This window comes from Mauremys mutica, chromosome 4, assembly GCF_020497125.1.
Source record: "Mauremys mutica isolate MM-2020 ecotype Southern chromosome 4, ASM2049712v1, whole genome shotgun sequence".
Lineage (NCBI taxonomy): Eukaryota > Metazoa > Chordata > Testudines > Geoemydidae > Mauremys > Mauremys mutica.
The window spans coordinates 135378873-135396011 of NC_059075.1; the positions used below are offsets into that span (position 1 = coordinate 135378873).

A 17139-nucleotide genomic window follows, 5' to 3' on the forward strand; every position below is an offset into this window, starting at 1 on the left:
ATTGAAAACAGCTCTGAGATTGCTTCAGCTAATTCTTTAAGTATCCAAGGATGAATTTTAGCAGGTCCTGCTGATTTGAATACATCTAACTTATTTAAATATTCTTTACCTATGTTGGTTTACATTCCTTCCCTTAGTTGTCAATATTAATTGTGTTGAATAGCTGGTCTTCATTAACCTTTTTAGTGAATACTGAAGCAAACTAGGCATTAAGCACCTCAGCTTTGTTGATGTCATCATTTGTTAGCTCTCCTTCCCCGCTAAGTAGAGGACCTGCACTTTTCTTGATCTTTCTCTTGCTCCTAATGTATTTAATGAACATCTTATTGCCCTTTATGTCACTTGCCAGGTGTAACTCATCTTGTGCCTTAGCCTTTCTCTGATTTTGTCCCTACATATTTGTGCTGTTTCTTTGCATTCCTCCTTAACAATTTGACCATATTTCCACTTTTTGTAGGATTCCTTTTCTATGTTCAGGTCATTAAAGAGCTCCTGATGGAGCCAGATTTTCCTCTTATGATTCTACCATATTAGAACTAACATCAGCCTTAGTCAAGGGCTGTCCTGTTTAGCACCGTGTCAGCAGGTTGCAGTTAGCCCTATGATCCACTCAATGATTAACCATGACCAGAGGAGGCTGTTACACCCAACAGTCTATCGCTACACTGAGTGATAAGTCATGTTAGTTAAGATGTTTTCCAGCAGGAAGTAATTTTTGAGGGCAGATAAGCCCTATCTGGATCTGGCCAAGGGCAGGGTCTTCTCGTTGCTTCGTCTTGTTGGTGCAGTTCCCTCATGGAGGAGGCTACTCTGAGTTCCCCTGAGAATGTGCAAAGCTTTTCCATTCCATTTATAACTCCATAGCTGTTTGTTCTCACCTGTGCAGTGGAAGGTTAGAGTGCATGGTGAGGGGCCCTCCACTTCCTAATTAAACCTTGATATTCCACGTATGGGACACAGATGTGTTTTGGAGAAGGGTATCCATGACCATCTCACTCCTTAGCAACTCTGCTGGGATTGCCATCTACTCTTAACTGAGATGGTGATTTTAGGATGTGGGCAGTGTTTGGGCACCTGCCTTCTGGGAACTTGACTGAGATCCAATAACCTCATTGCACATTAAGCAGTTTGGTAAATACTTTAGCTCATGGTACACCTGAGTCAGCAAGTGAGCCAGATTCTACTCTCCTCTACCCTGGTGTAACTCCACTGACTGCAGTTGAGCTACTCTGAATTCACTGTGGTGTGAATTTACCCCCCAAACCTCCTTCTGGTTCTGACAGCAGGTTGGTATGAAGCAGGCAGTGGAGAGGGTGAATTATTAATATTTTTCACTTCCCTAACACTGTTGTGTGTGGTCTCAAAGGGCTTTGCAGGCAGTCAGCGCAGCACCTTTGTTGCAGAGGAATTATCATCCCAACATTGCAGAAGAGGAAATTAAAGCCTGTCCTGCATGTGTTTTGTGATCCCATAGGAGGCATTATATGAGTTCCAGACATTATCACAACCAAACTAACCCTCTGGTTGCTCCCAATGATCCATTCCATGGAATCAAAAAGAGCCAGGGACAGGACCAATGGGACACATATTTCCACAGGAGCCTGGCATGGAGAAATCAAACTCACACCATTCAGCAAAAACAGCGAGGAGTCTTGTGGCACCTTAGAGACTAACACATTTATTTGAGCATAAGCTTTTGTGGACTAAAAGCCACTTCATCAGATGCATGCAGTGAAAGATACAGTAGGAAAATATATATACACAGAGAACATGAAAAAATGGGTGTTGCCAGGGTTCATACTTTGTATTTTCAGTTTAACAGAGTTGTTACAGCCTTCAGCATTGTACAGCACATGGAGTAACAGTAAGGTTGCCAACAGTACTTAAAAAATACAGGACCAGTTTCTTGGTAGTTCCCCTCTGTCAGTGCTACTCAGATTTGACCTGGCTGCCCCTCTGTGCATGACAGAGGGGAGGCCAGGCCAAATTCTGGACTGCTCTAGCAACACTCTACATTGAAACTCGTGGTCCAGCTGCTCTAAGCCTCCAGGACCCCACGACCATTCCAGTAGACCATTGGTCTGACCCAGTATAGCTGTTTTTATGTTCTTAACTTCCTTGAAGGAGGAAAAGAACCTGCCACACCCAAAGGGATTGAACAAACTGTCATGCCCATGGGAGGTCAGGTGGGTCTGAAGGAAGTGCAGGGCCTTTTAAAACCAAGTGTTTTGAGCTATAGGAGAGGCCTCTTGCTTCTAGAGAGAAACAGAGTCTGCCTGGATTCCAGACTCAGCCCTGGAGGCAGGGTCCTCAAGTGCTGAACATCATGAACATAGAATGCTGTGAGGTTGGGCTACCTTAGGGCTCTCTGGGGGTGTTGTGCCTCAGGATTTGGAATAGAGCTGGTTGACAAATATGGGAAAATGTCTTTTTTCCTTTTCTCACTAGAAAGACAAAACTTGGTTGAAAAATGGTCAGTTTTTGACCAGTCCTACTGTTAGCAGGGAAATTATGTCTTTCTATTTCAAGGTCTGCCCAGTTCTAGTGTGAGCCCCTGAATTGGATCTATTCTGGTGACTGCACATCGAAGAGGACAAGCAGTTTTCCAGGGTCTCAGACAGAGAGAATAAAATTCCAAGGGTAAATTTTCGAAAAGTTCTAAGTTCTAGTCCCAAAACTGACATGGGCCCTTAGGAGCGCACATCTTATCAAAAGTCAGTGGGACTTAGGCGCCTAAGTACATAAGTCATTTTTTGAAAACGGGACTTAGAAACCTAAGTCACTTATGGATTTTTGAAAACTTCACTCTAAGTTACCAATAATCTCCTTCAGCTTTCTGATGAGACATTGTTCCCTTCTCTTTCTAGCACTATTGATCCCTTGAGTTTGGTCTAGAGTCCACTTTTCCTAGTGAGTCCTGGCTTAGGAAGTTGACCAAATACTCTGATCTCCTGGATTTCATGTCATGAGCAGGACTTTCCTTCCAAAACCCAAGTCAGTTGCCATGGGCTATATCTACATTGGCGGAAATGGGACTTGTAATTCACCACTGATGGAGCTACTCTGGTGCTAGCCAGAACAGAATCTGTAGTGGGGCCTTTCCCCATTGCGTTGTCTAACCCTGATTTCAGCAGGGCTAGATGACATGGTGATAAAGTCTGGGCCTTATTAGCTATCACCAGTGGAGCTATGCTGGTTCCCTATCTGGCAGCATAAACAAAGTCCTGTGAGGAATTCCCTGCTTCCTAGTAGGCCCATATGACAGATAGTTTGGTTTTAAGAGACAAGCTGTCATTTCGCACCATGAATTCAAGATTTGTTGGTGCCTGGGTGCTTCCTCGGAGGCGGTTTCTTCTTTTCACTGAGAGAGCTATCATCACAGCTAACAGGGTCTTGTTGATGAGGAAGCCAACTGCCAGCCAAAGGAAGGTAGATCTCGAGTTGAAGGAGCTGGTAAGGAAAGAAGGAAAGGGAGAGAAGCAATCAACTCACAAGGATCAGGAGGGTTTCAGAAGACATGTTGGGACTGAATACAAAATTCGAGTATTTCCTTCATCCTTTACCATCCAGAACAAATAAACTCAGATATTTAAAATGGGATTTAAGGTTAAAAAAATTCATGTAAGCCACTGTGTCCCATGGTGTCAAAAATTTAGCCCTCAAACACATACTTAGCGTAGTTGCCTCTTTCCATGTACTGTACTACCCCAGTGGATGTATCCTTTCCCCTTACAGTAATCCTCATTCCATAGCACTGGATTGGGAAATCCACTTAAGTCAGTGAAGTTATGCTACGGGTGAGTTTCGCCAGGAGTTTGGGAGACAGCTTTTTGCTTCATCTAGGGTGACAACATCATCGCTTTCTTATTTGGTAGCAGTGGATAGAGCAATGGATAGAGCAATGGATAGCCTCTATACCCTCCAGCCATGGGAAACCAAAGCCAGTGCACGGTTCTCAGCTAAAATAGCAGGTGTGTGTTCACATAGGTGTTTTTGGCCCATCGCTAATGAAAAACTCACGAGTAGTTTGCACCGTGCACACTGCCATGACTAGTGGAAAGAACTCATGAAAGACTGAGTCCAAAATGTAGAGAACGTCTACAAGTCCATAAATACCTACATACAAAAATAGTTAGTGAGATATGCCTCATCCCTACCAGAGACACCATTTCCACAGGTAGTTAGAGCAGGAAATAACTGTGTGGCAAGTGCTTCCCGCATGGAATGAGTGCAAACAAAGAGCACTGAGAAATGAGGGTTTGTCTATACAGAGAGGTAGTGTGCACCGAGCTGGTGTGCCGCATGCTAACTGGCCGTGTGACTCCTGCTGCTGCGCACGCGCAAAGTTCCGTACTGACTTTAAGCCAAGCGGGAGCGTTAAGCACATAGTGTGCGGTAGTAGGGCCCACGGGGCCAGTTAGTGCACAGCACACTAGAGCACTGCAGGTTTACACCCCAGCTTGCCGTGCACTAACTCTGTGTAGACATGTGCTAACCCTCGCACCAGCTGTCAGACCTGGCCTCTTGAACTAAGTCTTCACAGACAAAACAACATCCCTGCATGAGCTGCCCTCAGGAACTCCAGCCATTCTCCTTGAGTGGCTGGTCAGATTGCCCAAGCACTTCCGTTCATACTGTCAACATCCCAGGCCCTCCCCTCCAGAAGGCATGTGGCAGGGGCCAAAGGCCAGTCTGTTACGCTGGGCTAGCCAGGGATGAGCAACAAAAATGATCTAAGGCATGGAAAGGAACCACGTGGGGAGGTAAATGAAAAGATTATATTAATAGACTTCAAGGCCAGAAGGGACCATCATGAGCATCTAGTCTGACCTCCTGCATATCGCAGGCCCCAGAACCTCACGCTCCCACTCCTGTAACAGACCCATAACCTCTGGCTGAGTTACAGAAGTCCTCAAGTTACAATGTAAAGACTTTAAGCTACAGAGAATCCACCATTTACGCTAATTTAAACTTGCAAGTGACCCATGTCTTATGCTCCAGAGCAGTGGTCCCCAACGCGCTGCCTGTGAGCGCCATGGCGCCCGCGGTGGCATCTTAATGCACCCGCGTCTTGGCCCCCGGGAGAGCACCCGCCGGCATTTCGGCGGGGATTCCTCTCGATGACGCCGCTTGTCGCTGACAAGTGATGTCATCGAGAGGCATCGCTTCCGAATTTCGGCGGGGACGCCTCTCGATTACGTCGCTTGTCGACGACAAGCGGCGTCAGCGAGAGGTGTCGCCGCCGAAATGCCACCAACCGCCGCAGTGGTCCTTCGACTGGCGCCTGCCAGCCAAAAAGGTTGGGGACCACTGCTCCAGAGGAAGGCAACAAAACGGCAGGGTGTGCCCCAATCTGAGCAGGGGGGAAATTCCTTCCCTTCAGCTAGACCCTGAGCATGTGAGCAAAATCCACCAGCCAGACACCCGGAAAGAATTCTCTGTAGTAACTCAGAGCCCTACTGATCTAGTGTCTAGGATTGATTAGCTCAGAGAAGCAACACATAAGAGCGGATGTGATGATAAAACAATGAATGGACCAGACAAGGTAAATCAGGCACTTCTATTTACCCTTTGAAACAAAAAAGGCACACATTTAAAATATATAAGACAATAAGATTTTGTGTATACACAACACATAATTAACATTTTGAACGCATTGACTCATGGTATCACAAACCAGACAATTAGTAGGATAAAAAAATATTGCATAGCCAATCAGAATATTGACAGTTACATTAGATTAAAAAAAATGTTAAAGGGCTAAAACTCTCATGTTCCAGGGCATAAGCCAACCACAAACTACCTGTAGTTAGAACTAAATTAATTGTCTTTCAACATCACTGGAGTTTCTTTTGGTTTTGGATTATAAGAAAGGGTACATAAGAACACTCACTATCCCTTTTCTATAGCAGTTATATGCGGTGTTGTAGGTGCGTTGGTCCCAGGATATTAGAGAGACAAAATGGGTGAGGTGATATCTTTTGTTGGACCAACTTCCGTTGGTGAGAGAGACAAGCTTTCGAGCTTACACAGAGCTCTGCTTCAGGTCTGGGAAACATAATCAGAGAGTCACAGTGGAACAGATTGTTTAGCATAAGCAGTTAACACATATTTCTCCATAGGGAGGAAAGGGGGAAAAAAGCTGTGGGTGGTTAGTGAGGCTGAATTATCTATACTCTCCAAGCAATGAACTTTTGCCTCACCAATAAACCTGACAATCTAACACCTCAACATTTTTTTTCACAACAATGATGACACCACTCACAATTACCATGTCCCCATAGACAGTCATACGTAAAAAGAATAATCTGACTGGACAACCTACAGCATATGAAACCACACTCGTCATCATTACGTTGTTTGCTTCAGGGAAAAGAATTGTGAAATCCTTAACAAACATCAGCTCCATCACAGTCCCTCCACCACTGAGAAGACAGCTATACAGTCCCTGAAATCCACCCCCCAGATAATGATCGAATCAGCCAATAATAGCAGTACTATTGTAGTCCTTAACCTTGATGACTACGTTAACAAGGCAAATTGATAATTCTCTGACACCATCTACTATAAAGAACCCAAAAAAGACCCCACACCACCACAGCTCATGCAGGAATTTAAGGATATCATCAAATTCTTCCCCAAACTACTCCAAGAACAACTCTGCAGCCTCATCCCCCACGAACTCACCCCAGGGACTTGCTGCATGGTTCCCAAGATACACAGACAGGGGAACCCAGGCAGACCCATCCTATCTGGCCATGGCACACTTACTGAAGGAATATCGGGACTCATAGAAACCATCCTCACACTACTCACCACACAAAGGGCCAACTTCCTCCACGACACAACCGACTCCCTCCACAAACTCCGCAACATTAACAACCTCCCTCAGAACACCATCCTCACCACCATGGATATCACTTCCCTATACAGCAATGTCCCTCACAATGACAGCATAGCTGCCTGCCTCAAATATTTACAAGAGAATGGACAATATTCAGGTATCCACCCCAAACACATCACCAAACTCATCCATTTCATTCTCACCCCTGACAATTTTACTTTCAACAGAAAACACTTTGTCCCAACCACGGGAACAGCATATTACGATGGATCCCCAATATGCCAACCTCTTCATGGGCCACCTTGAAGAAGAATTTCTGGACAAATGCACCATGAAACCAATGATATACTTGAGATACATCAATGATATTTTCATCCTCTGGACAGACGAATTAAACTCCCTCCTAGATTTCCACTTCAACAACCACCATCCATCCATTAAACTCTCTCTGGAACACTCCCGCGTTAGCATCAATTCCTGGACACAATGATCAGCTTCAACAATGAAATCCTACAGACAACTATATACAAGATACCCAGGGATCACCACACCTACCTTCACAGATCCAGTAACCACCCCTAACACACCAATAAATGTGCTATCTGCAGATAGGCACTCAGATACCACAGAATATGTTCTGAGGAGAAAGTCCAGGATATGCACCTTATCACACTCAAAACCACCTTCACTAAACAAGGACACTCCACCAGAGAAGTAGATTGCATCATGGAACGGGCCACGCAAATACCCAGAGAGATTCTGCTTCAATGCAGAAATAAAACCCTTTCCAACCGCACACCCCTAGTTGTCACCTACCTCCTGACATTGGAATCCATATGGAGTATCATCAAACAACTATAATCCATACTCGATGGGGACCTCATTCTGAAAGAAATCTTTTGTGAACCCTCTCTTCTGGCCTTCAAAAAACCCCCAACTTCTCCAGGCTCATCATCAGAAGTAAATTCCCCACAGACCAGGAAACCCAACTGTAACAGACCCAAACCAATGGGGTACAGGAGTCTGGTAGAGGGCAAATATACTGGTCACTGGATGAGTAGTTTTCTGTTCCCTGAGTGACCAGAGCAGCGGCTGCACTAGAGTAACCTGCAGAAATATCTTCACTGCTACAATGATCAACACCCTACACCTCCCAACACACCTTTCAAGATGCCTGGGTCCTACACAAGCCTATCCCAATATGCAGTGTACCTCATCCAGTGCACTAAATGCCCCAATAACAACTATGTGGGTGAAACAAGACAATCATTACTCTCTCAAGTGAACTGACACAAAAACATGATAAAAGACAAAAACACCATATCACCTGTGGGTGAACACTTTTTTTCACAAAGCGATAACTCTATATCTAACCTATCATTCCTCATCCTCAAAGGAAACCTGCACAAAAGCTTCAAAAGATGAGTCTGGGAGCTTAAATTCATAACTTTGCTAGACACTAAAAAACATGGAGTGAATGGAGACACTGGATTTGTGGCTAATTACAACAATCTGTAACCCACTAAACCTCCCTCCCCCAGCTTTCTTTTCCCCTTTCTCCTCTATAACTGGAGGGGTGTTTATGGGCCACTTCACCTTGAATGGTCCCTTGAAATGTGTGTTAACTACTTATGCTAAACAATCTGTCCTGCCTTGTATTCAGATTTGACACTCTGATTTACATTTCCCAGATGTGAGGAAGAGCTGTGTATAAGCTGGAAAGCTTGTCTCTCTCACCAACAGAAATTGGTCCAATAACAGGTGTTACCTCAACCACTGTGACTCTCTATAGCAGTTATAATATTCTTCTCTAGTCTTATCTTTGTGCCATCTATGAATTTTGCCATATTACTGTTCAGCCACATTTTCCAGATTAAACACCAGTCCTAATATCTGACATTGGCACATCCCTCACCCCCACCATTAACCTGAATCTATGTTAACAATTGCCCACTTATTCCTCTTTCTGTTAGTCAGTTTCTGATAGGAGACTGCTCTTTGCCTCTCACCCCCACGATGGCATAGTTTCCGTAATAACTTCTTGTGAAGGATTTTGTCAAAGACTTTTTAACACTTTAAATTAGATCTGTCAGTGCTCTTTTGTCCAATACTTTGTTGATATGGTCAAAGAACTCTAGTAGATTAGTGAGGAACGATTTTTCTTGATCAAACCTCTGCTTGTTTGTCCCTATCCTATCATATTCAGCTAGGTGTTTTATAGCTTTAACTATTGTTTCAACCAGTTGAACTGGCACTGAAGGAAAGTTCACTTGGTGCTCTGCAATTCTTGATTGTACCTGAAATCTGTGGAGGTGGAGTTAAGAACAGGTTTTGGGTATGCAATACTTGGGAAGATTGTCGTATTTAAACCTGCAAATAAAACATATTGAGAGGAACAATCAGCCTGTTTCAGAGATAAGACATTGAACTCAGCATCTCCCCACATCACACTCAGCCCAGGTCTACACTACACACTTACTGTGGTATAACTATGTTGCTCAGAGGTGGAAAAATCCACACCCCTGAGTGATGTCATTATACCATCCTAACCCCTCCAGGTAGACAGCACTATATCAGCAGGAGAGCTTCTCCCACTGACATAGCTACCACCTCCCATGGGGGTAGAGTTATTAAGCCAACGGGAGAACTTAATTATAATGGCTTTTATAGTTAAAGCTACTGAGTTCCTCAAAAGTCTAGTAGTATTTCCTATTTACAGTTAAGGGTGGAATAGAAAGAATAAAATAAAAACAATGAGGTACTATACTTTAGATGTCAGATCTTTAAAAATGGATGCAATTGTTAAGTCTGGAATCAAGAACTAGTAATGGTGCTTCAGCATTAGAGATTAAGGCATCTTTTTTACTATTTTTTCCCTTGAGACTAAATTAAAATCAATATAATCAGTTTCACCTAAATATTAATTGATACACTAAAAACCATACAACAAGGTGTGATGGGGCAGCTGCCCTTCACTGGCAGAAAGGGGTTAAAAGCAGTGCTAGGGAGGCTGTGCCAAAGGAAGCCATTTAGAAAGAGGCTGAGAGGAGTAGCCAATCATGGCCCGGCAGGCTCATATAAAAAGGGCTGCAGGGCAGAGCAGAGTTCAGTAGCTGACTGGAGCTTGAGGGGAGAAGACCGGGCTCCTAGCAGGAACAAGGAGCGCCACCACCTGGGACAATGCATTGCTGCAAGCAGGGACTGGGGGGCTCAAGAGAGCTCCTGGCTGACTACTAGGGCCTGCAGGCTGAGGCCCTGAGGTAAGGACAGAAAAAGGTGCTGGAGCTGCATGGGAAGTGGCCCTGAGACAATGAACTGCAGTTGCCACTCAGGGCAGTGTCTGGACAGAGCTTGAAGGTCCCCCGGAAGGGGGGAACACAGAGTGTGACACAGCTGGAAGGGAGTGTCAATGATGAGGACGCCGCAGTCCTGGGAGTGGGATGGGTCCTGGAATGAAAGTGACGGTGCTGAGGCACCACCAGAGAAGAGCACCCTCATGAGTAGAGCTAATACCTATGACAGCCAGCAGGAGGTGCCAGAGTGGTGAGTCCCACCCTGTCACACAAGGGTGTAGCTAAAATAATGTTTCTAAACTCCATCTTTTTGTCACCTCATGCTCCCCCTCATCCGTCTGTTGTATCCACTTTTGAATCATCTTATATTTGGATTGCAAACACGTCAGAACAAGGATCATATATATAGGGAGAGTCACTTTGAGGAAATTGCTAGAAATGTTTATTTAAAAACGAAATGTTTTAGAGTCTTCCTAATGTCTGGCATACCAAAAAATCAAATTTTTGCACATCTCTAATTCTGATATAGACTTACTGTCGAATGGCTTCTCCTGGACATGATTATCTCCACCTTTCTGTATTGCTTTACAGACATCTTCAAAAACCAACCATAGAAAGTAGATGGCCTCCTATAGATAGTTCATACATTTAATTGATTTAAAGAAACGTATAGTCAATTTGAGGGAATAACTAGAACTAGTGTTGATTAAAATATGGGTCAGAATTGAGTAGTATCTACACTAGCTATATTGGAAACCAAGTGCTCGGCTGCTATGCAGGTGCTTAAATACTGTGAGGTTGTCGGCCATAGAAATACCTAGATAGAAATAACTGAACACAAGTAAAGGGGAGACAAGAAATGAATATTTAAATAGGTCATTAAAAACAGAAATTTCCACATGGCTGCAGTCCTGATCTCAGCTGACGTTCTACATCAGTTTCTAATGTGAGCCATGACAGAGGAGACAAGAGTTTTGGGTGGACGGAATTCTGGAATAATCTGGGAGGAGGCAGAGAGAGGAGGGAGAAAGAGAGGAAGGCGGGGCTGAAATCAGCATCCCGCACACCAATTATTCTCTACCAATAAATACTCACCCTTGGTAACCGCCAGTTTAACTTCAATTATTCTGTAAAGCCTGGGAGGCTCGTAGCACCGTTACACCCCTGCATCATCTACCTGTAGTTTCTCCAAGGTGATAGTAACAATCCCTTTCTGGGTGGTGTTGTGTATCCCGGCTCTGCCTTTCTGAGCCCAGTTTTGATATCTGAGGTACCTGTGATCAGTGTTGACCAATACAACACACTCATTCTGAACTGTGCTTCTGCACAAGGCTTTCTTCACCTGTTTGTAATCCTGTGTGTGGTATGGACACTGGACAGAAAGATTCTGCCCCTCCATAAGACTGTATTCTTGGACTTCTGGAAAAGACAAAAACTGGTCAGTACAATCTGGGTGAGAGGTACTATGACATACATTTCCTATGAGTGTCATGTGCCCAATGGGCCAAATTCTTCCCTGGTGTAGCTCCAGTCACTGGCTTCAGCTGAGTTACAGGAGGGGTGAATGTGAACTGGTGTATTTGGTCTTGTTTGCCGCAAAAATCAACTGTTTGGGCTGTTCCCTTTGCACTTGATCATCCCAAAAACTTGCAGGGTGAGGGAAGCTACAGATCCTTTCCAGGTCAGATTCTTCAAATTGCTCAGTGTGTGGGATGCACTCTGGGTCCTGAGCTCTTGGAAATCTGGCCCTAATTGTTGGGACTGAGCACTTTAAAATGTCCCCCTCAGAATCTGCTTCTTGCATAAATAAACTTCACAATATAAATTGACAGCCCCCCTGAGGAAGCCATTAGAGGGGAAAACAAGAAAAGCCTATTCTAACAGGAAGCAGGAATGGTCTGTTTGCTGAATTGCTGAGGTTAGCTGGTGATTCAGAGCGTTCCCAGTGTGAGACAGGAGAGAGGAGACAAGGGTTTGTGGAGGGTGACAGAGTCTGGGGGCAGTCAGGAGGAATCGATACAGGCAGGGAAGAGATGATAAAGTGGGGGAACTAATTGGGATTCTAGTCAGTGGAAAAGACAGTTCTCCTGAAAGGAAATAAACTCACCCTTGGAAACATCCAATTTAATTGTTTTTAGTGGATACAGTGTATTGGGAGTGTCATAGCGCGCACCAATACACAGGGCCGGCTCCAGACCCCAGTGTGCCAAGCGCGCGCTTGGGGCGGCATTTTGCCGGGAGGGCGGCAGGCGGCTCCAGTGGACCTCCCGCAGGCATGACTGCGGAGGGTTCGCTGGTCCCGTGGCTCGGGTGGACTTCCCGCAGGCATGCCTGCGGATGCTCCACCGGAGCCGCAGGACCAGCGCACCCTCCGCAGGCACGTCTGCAAGAGGTCCCCCGGAGCCGCGGGACCGGCGACCGGCAGCGCGCCCCCTGCGGCATGCCGCCCTGCTTGGGGTGGCCAAATTCCTAGAGCCGCCCCTGCCAATACACTCCGGATTCCTGCACCTGCAGCTTCTCCATGGTGATGGTTACAATCCCATTGCCGGTGTCATCCTCTATTGTGGCTCTTCCAGAGGTAACCTTGTTATGGTATCCATATGATGTGTAAGAGGTGCTAACTAATGTAAAGCATTTCCTATCTCTCAGCTGGCACCAGGTTTTCCGTGTTGCACTGTAATCCCAGTAATTGTAGCGACACTCAACAATGAGACTCTGCCCCTCCACTCTGCTCAGCACTGCATCAAACTCTTGTGCCTGGAATCCTGGAAAACACCAAACCTGATCAGTAAGAGCTGGGATGGGAGCAGGGCTGCCTGCTGCCCCCTCTGTGTCCTGCGCTCCAGTGCTTGGACTAAACACAGCCCAAGAACTAGAGGTTGGGAAGAATGGAGATGAATCAGTACAAGCAGCAATTACAAATCATTCCCCTAACACCTGCCTGGAGCACCTTCAAAAACAGCAACATATCTGGAATATCTCCTGCATGTGTCCCCTGCACACAGTACATTTTCTCAGTGTGTATTCCTATGTTCTTTGTTTATTTTCAGCGTTTCAGTCTCTCTGGTGATTAAAGTCCCTGTGTTATCTCTGCCTATTTACATGTAGGTAGCTGGCGGAAACCAGACCAAATCTTAACCCATTGCAATAGCAGACATATTAATAGTACTAAATTGCATTGGATGTTCAGATCTCACAGAAGATTTACATTTTATTTAAAGCTAAGCAAAACAACCTTAGAGTGCATGGACCTGATTCTGATCTCACACCAATTTCACGTGGGTTTAACCCTATAGGTATCAGTGCAGTTATGCCTGATTTACCCTGTGGTGAGTGAAAGTAGAATCAATGAGTCCCATTGTCTTAAAATCTCTCCTCAGTGAACCAGCTCTCTTTCAGATGGCAGTTCTCTGCACTAGCATGGAGTTGGACTGAGTGAATTTTTCAATCTCTCATTTTTTATCATTCTAGGAATTTTGCTTTCACATCCAAGATCTGACCTTTCCAATGCCACATCATTTGCAAATGTATTGAGTAAAGTGAGACTGTCTAGGAAGGATTCAGAGTAGCAGCCGTGTTAGTCTGTATCCGCAAAAAAAAAAAACAGGAGTACTTGTGGCACCTTAAAGACTAACAAATTTATTTTAGCATGAGCTTTCGTGAGCTGCAGCTCACTTCTTCGGATGCATAGAATGGAACACACAGACAGGAGATATTTATACATACAGAGAACATGAAAAGGTGGAAGTATGCATACCAACAGGAAGAGTCTAATCAATTGAGATGAGCTATCATCAGCAGGAGGAAAAAAACCTTTTTGAAGTGATAATAAAGATGGCCCATAGAAGGTGTGAGGAGAACTTAACATAGGGAAATAGATTCAATTAGTGTAATGACCCAACCATTCCCAGTCTCTGTTTAGGCCACAGTTAATTGTATCTAGTTTGCATATTAACCGTATTTGCTCCAGTCCCTCAGACAGAGATAAACACCTACAAGATTTCTATCAAGCATTCTTAAAACTACAATACCCACCTGCTGAAGTGAAAAAAACAGATTGACAGAGCCAGAAGAGTATCCAGAAGCCACCTACTACAGGACAGGCCTAAAAAAGAAAATAACAGAACGCCACTAGCCATCACCTACAGCCCCCAACTAAAACCTCTCCAGTGCATCATCAAAGATTTACAACCTATCCTTAAAGATGATCCCTCACTCTCACAGATCTTGGGAGACAGGCCAGTCCTCGCTTATAGACAGCCTCCCAACCTGAAGCAAATACTCACCAGCAACCGCACAGCATACAACATAAACACTAACCCAGGAACCTATCCTTGCAACAAAGCCCGATGCCAGCTCTGTCCACATATCCATTCAAGTGACACCATCATAGGACCTAATCACATCAGACACGCCATCAGGGGCTCGTACACCTGCACATCTACCAACGTGATATATGCCATCATGTGCCAGCAATGCCCTTCTGCCATGTACATTGGCCAAACCGGACAGTCTCTACGCAAAAGAATAAATGGACACAAATCTGACATCAGGAATCATAACATTCAAAAACCAGTGGGAGAACACTTCAACCTCTCTAACCACTCAGTGACAGACTTGAAGGTGGCAATTTTGCAACAAAAAAACTTCAAAAACAGACTCCAAAGAGAAACTGCTGAACTCGAATTAATATGCAAACAAGATACAATTAATTGTGGCCTAAACAGAGACTGGGAATGGTTGGGTCATTACAATAATTGAATCTATTTCCCTATGTTAAGTTCTCCTCACACCTTCTATGGGCCATCTTTATTATCACTTCAAAAAGTTTTTTTTCCTCCTGCTGATGATAGCTCATCTCAATTGATTAGACTCTTCCTGTTGGTATGCATACTTCCACCTTTTCATGTTCTCTGTATGTATAAATATCTCCTGTCTGTGTGTTCCATTCTATGCATCCGAAGAAGTGAGCTGCAGCTCACGAAAGCTCATGCTAAAATAAATTTGTTAGTCTTTAAGGTGCCACAAGTACTCCTGTTCTTTTTGTCTAGGAAGGAGTACAGCAGAAAGGGATCTAGGGGTTATAGTGGACCACAAACTAAATATGAGTCAACAGCGTGATGCTGTTGCAAAAAAAGCAAACATGATTCTGGGATGCATTAACAGGTGTGTTGTGAGCAAGACACGAGAAGTCATTCTTCCGCTCTACTCTGCACTGGTTAGGCCTCAACTGGAGTATTGTGTCCAGTTCTGGACACTGCATTTCAAGAAAGATGTGGAGAAATTGGAGAGGGTCCAGAGAAGAGCAACAAGAATGATTAAAGGTCTAGAGAACATGATCTATGAAGGAAGGCTGAAAGAATTGGGTTTGTTTAGTTTGGAAAAGAGAAGACTGAGAGGGGACATGATAGCAGTTTTCAGGTATCTAAAAGGGTGTCATACAGAGAAGGGAGAAAACTTGTTCACCTTAGCCTCTAAGGATAGAACAAGAAGCAATGGGCTTAAACTGCAGCAAGGGAGGTTTAGGTTGGACATTAGGAAAAAGTTCCTAACTATCAGGGTGGTTAAACACTGGGATAAATTGTGTAGGGAGGTTGTGGAATCTCCATCTCTGGAGATAATTAAAAGTAGGTTAGATAAATGTCTATTAGGGATGGTCTAGACAGTATTTGGTCCTGCCATGAGGGCAGGGGACAGGACTCAATGACCTCTCGAGGACCCTTCCAGTCCTAGAATCTATGAATATCTATGAATAATTTCAAATGATTTAGGGACACAAATCTTTAGATCGCAAATCCTGCCCCTCCTTAACTGAAGGAAAACGAAACTGGCCAGATAGTTCCTGCTCATCTCTGTGTTATATTGCTTAGTGTTAATAATATTTATTATGGTAATAGTAAGAACAGAACCCTATTGTGCTAGGTGCTGTACAAATGTAAAGTAAGATATTAGCTCTGTCCCGAGAAGCATGCAGTCTAAATTGGCAACACCAGCAAAAGGTAGAAGAAAGAGAATACACAAGTAGAGTGAGCGATGTGATGGCTACAAAAGTGAAGTCCTCAGTAGTTCTCAATGTGAAGTCCATGGACCATTGCTGGTCTGCAGAGCCCCGCCTGGAGGGAACATCATAAGGAACAAGCAGTGGAAACTGAGGTGCTCAAATATGACATTGACTGGAGCCATGTGGACCTTGGGCCAGTGTAGCGGGGTAGTTTGCCCATGGGTTGGACAGCCTGGGGCTAACCCAGCCCTGATTACCAGATGAGCCCCATCTAAGAGGAATCAGGTGATTCCAATATAAAAGGCATCAGGAAGGAGTCTCCTGTGGTGAGGGGACTGCAGAGTGAAGGTGCAGGGAAAGAGGGTTTCCTGCAGTGATCTCCCAGGAAGGGACAGTACTTCAGGGAGCAGGGGCTGGGCCGCAGAAAGTAAGATCTTTTCCTCGGGGGGCCGGGAAGGCATGTTTCCCTCCCTGCTAGACTGGCCCAGGCTATGGTGATTTATGCTAGCTGAGGTTCTGGTGTGGCATGTCTGGGTGGATTAGCACGCTCTTCCTGTGCTCTGTTTCTCACTCTCTTGACAGCACATTTGACAAACCGAATAGAGAAAATATAGCCCCAGATCCCACCTGCTCCTGGCAAGGAACGTCCGTGTAACCCCCAAAGTATCACAGCACTCCTCCACCTACCTGAGATGCAGAGCAGCAGCAGCAGGAATCTAAGCTCTGTGCTGGTCTTCAAGACAAGCCAAGGGTCACGGCTGGAATACATTGTGTGGAAAGTGAAATGGAGTTTTAGAAAGTAGTTTCTTTCTGAGCCCTCTCCTATCCACACTGCAGCTGCATGAGGAAGTGGCTGAGGTCTTGCCTTAGGTCTTGTATTTAGGGAAGTGGACGGCATTTGGCAATGAGAGAGCTAGGCCAGTCCAGAAGGAAGGGGCCATTTACGTGTCCCCCATGAGCACTGTCACTGGTTGACCTTTGACAGACTGAACAATATGTTC

General features: G+C 44.8%; 1 pseudogene; it reads right to left on the reverse strand.

Moving 5' to 3' along the window:
• Nucleotides 1-3245: 3245 nt before the first annotated feature.
• LOC123369072 lies at nucleotides 3246-16907 on the reverse strand (annotated as a pseudogene).
• Between the last annotated feature and the right edge of the window lie 232 nt (nucleotides 16908-17139).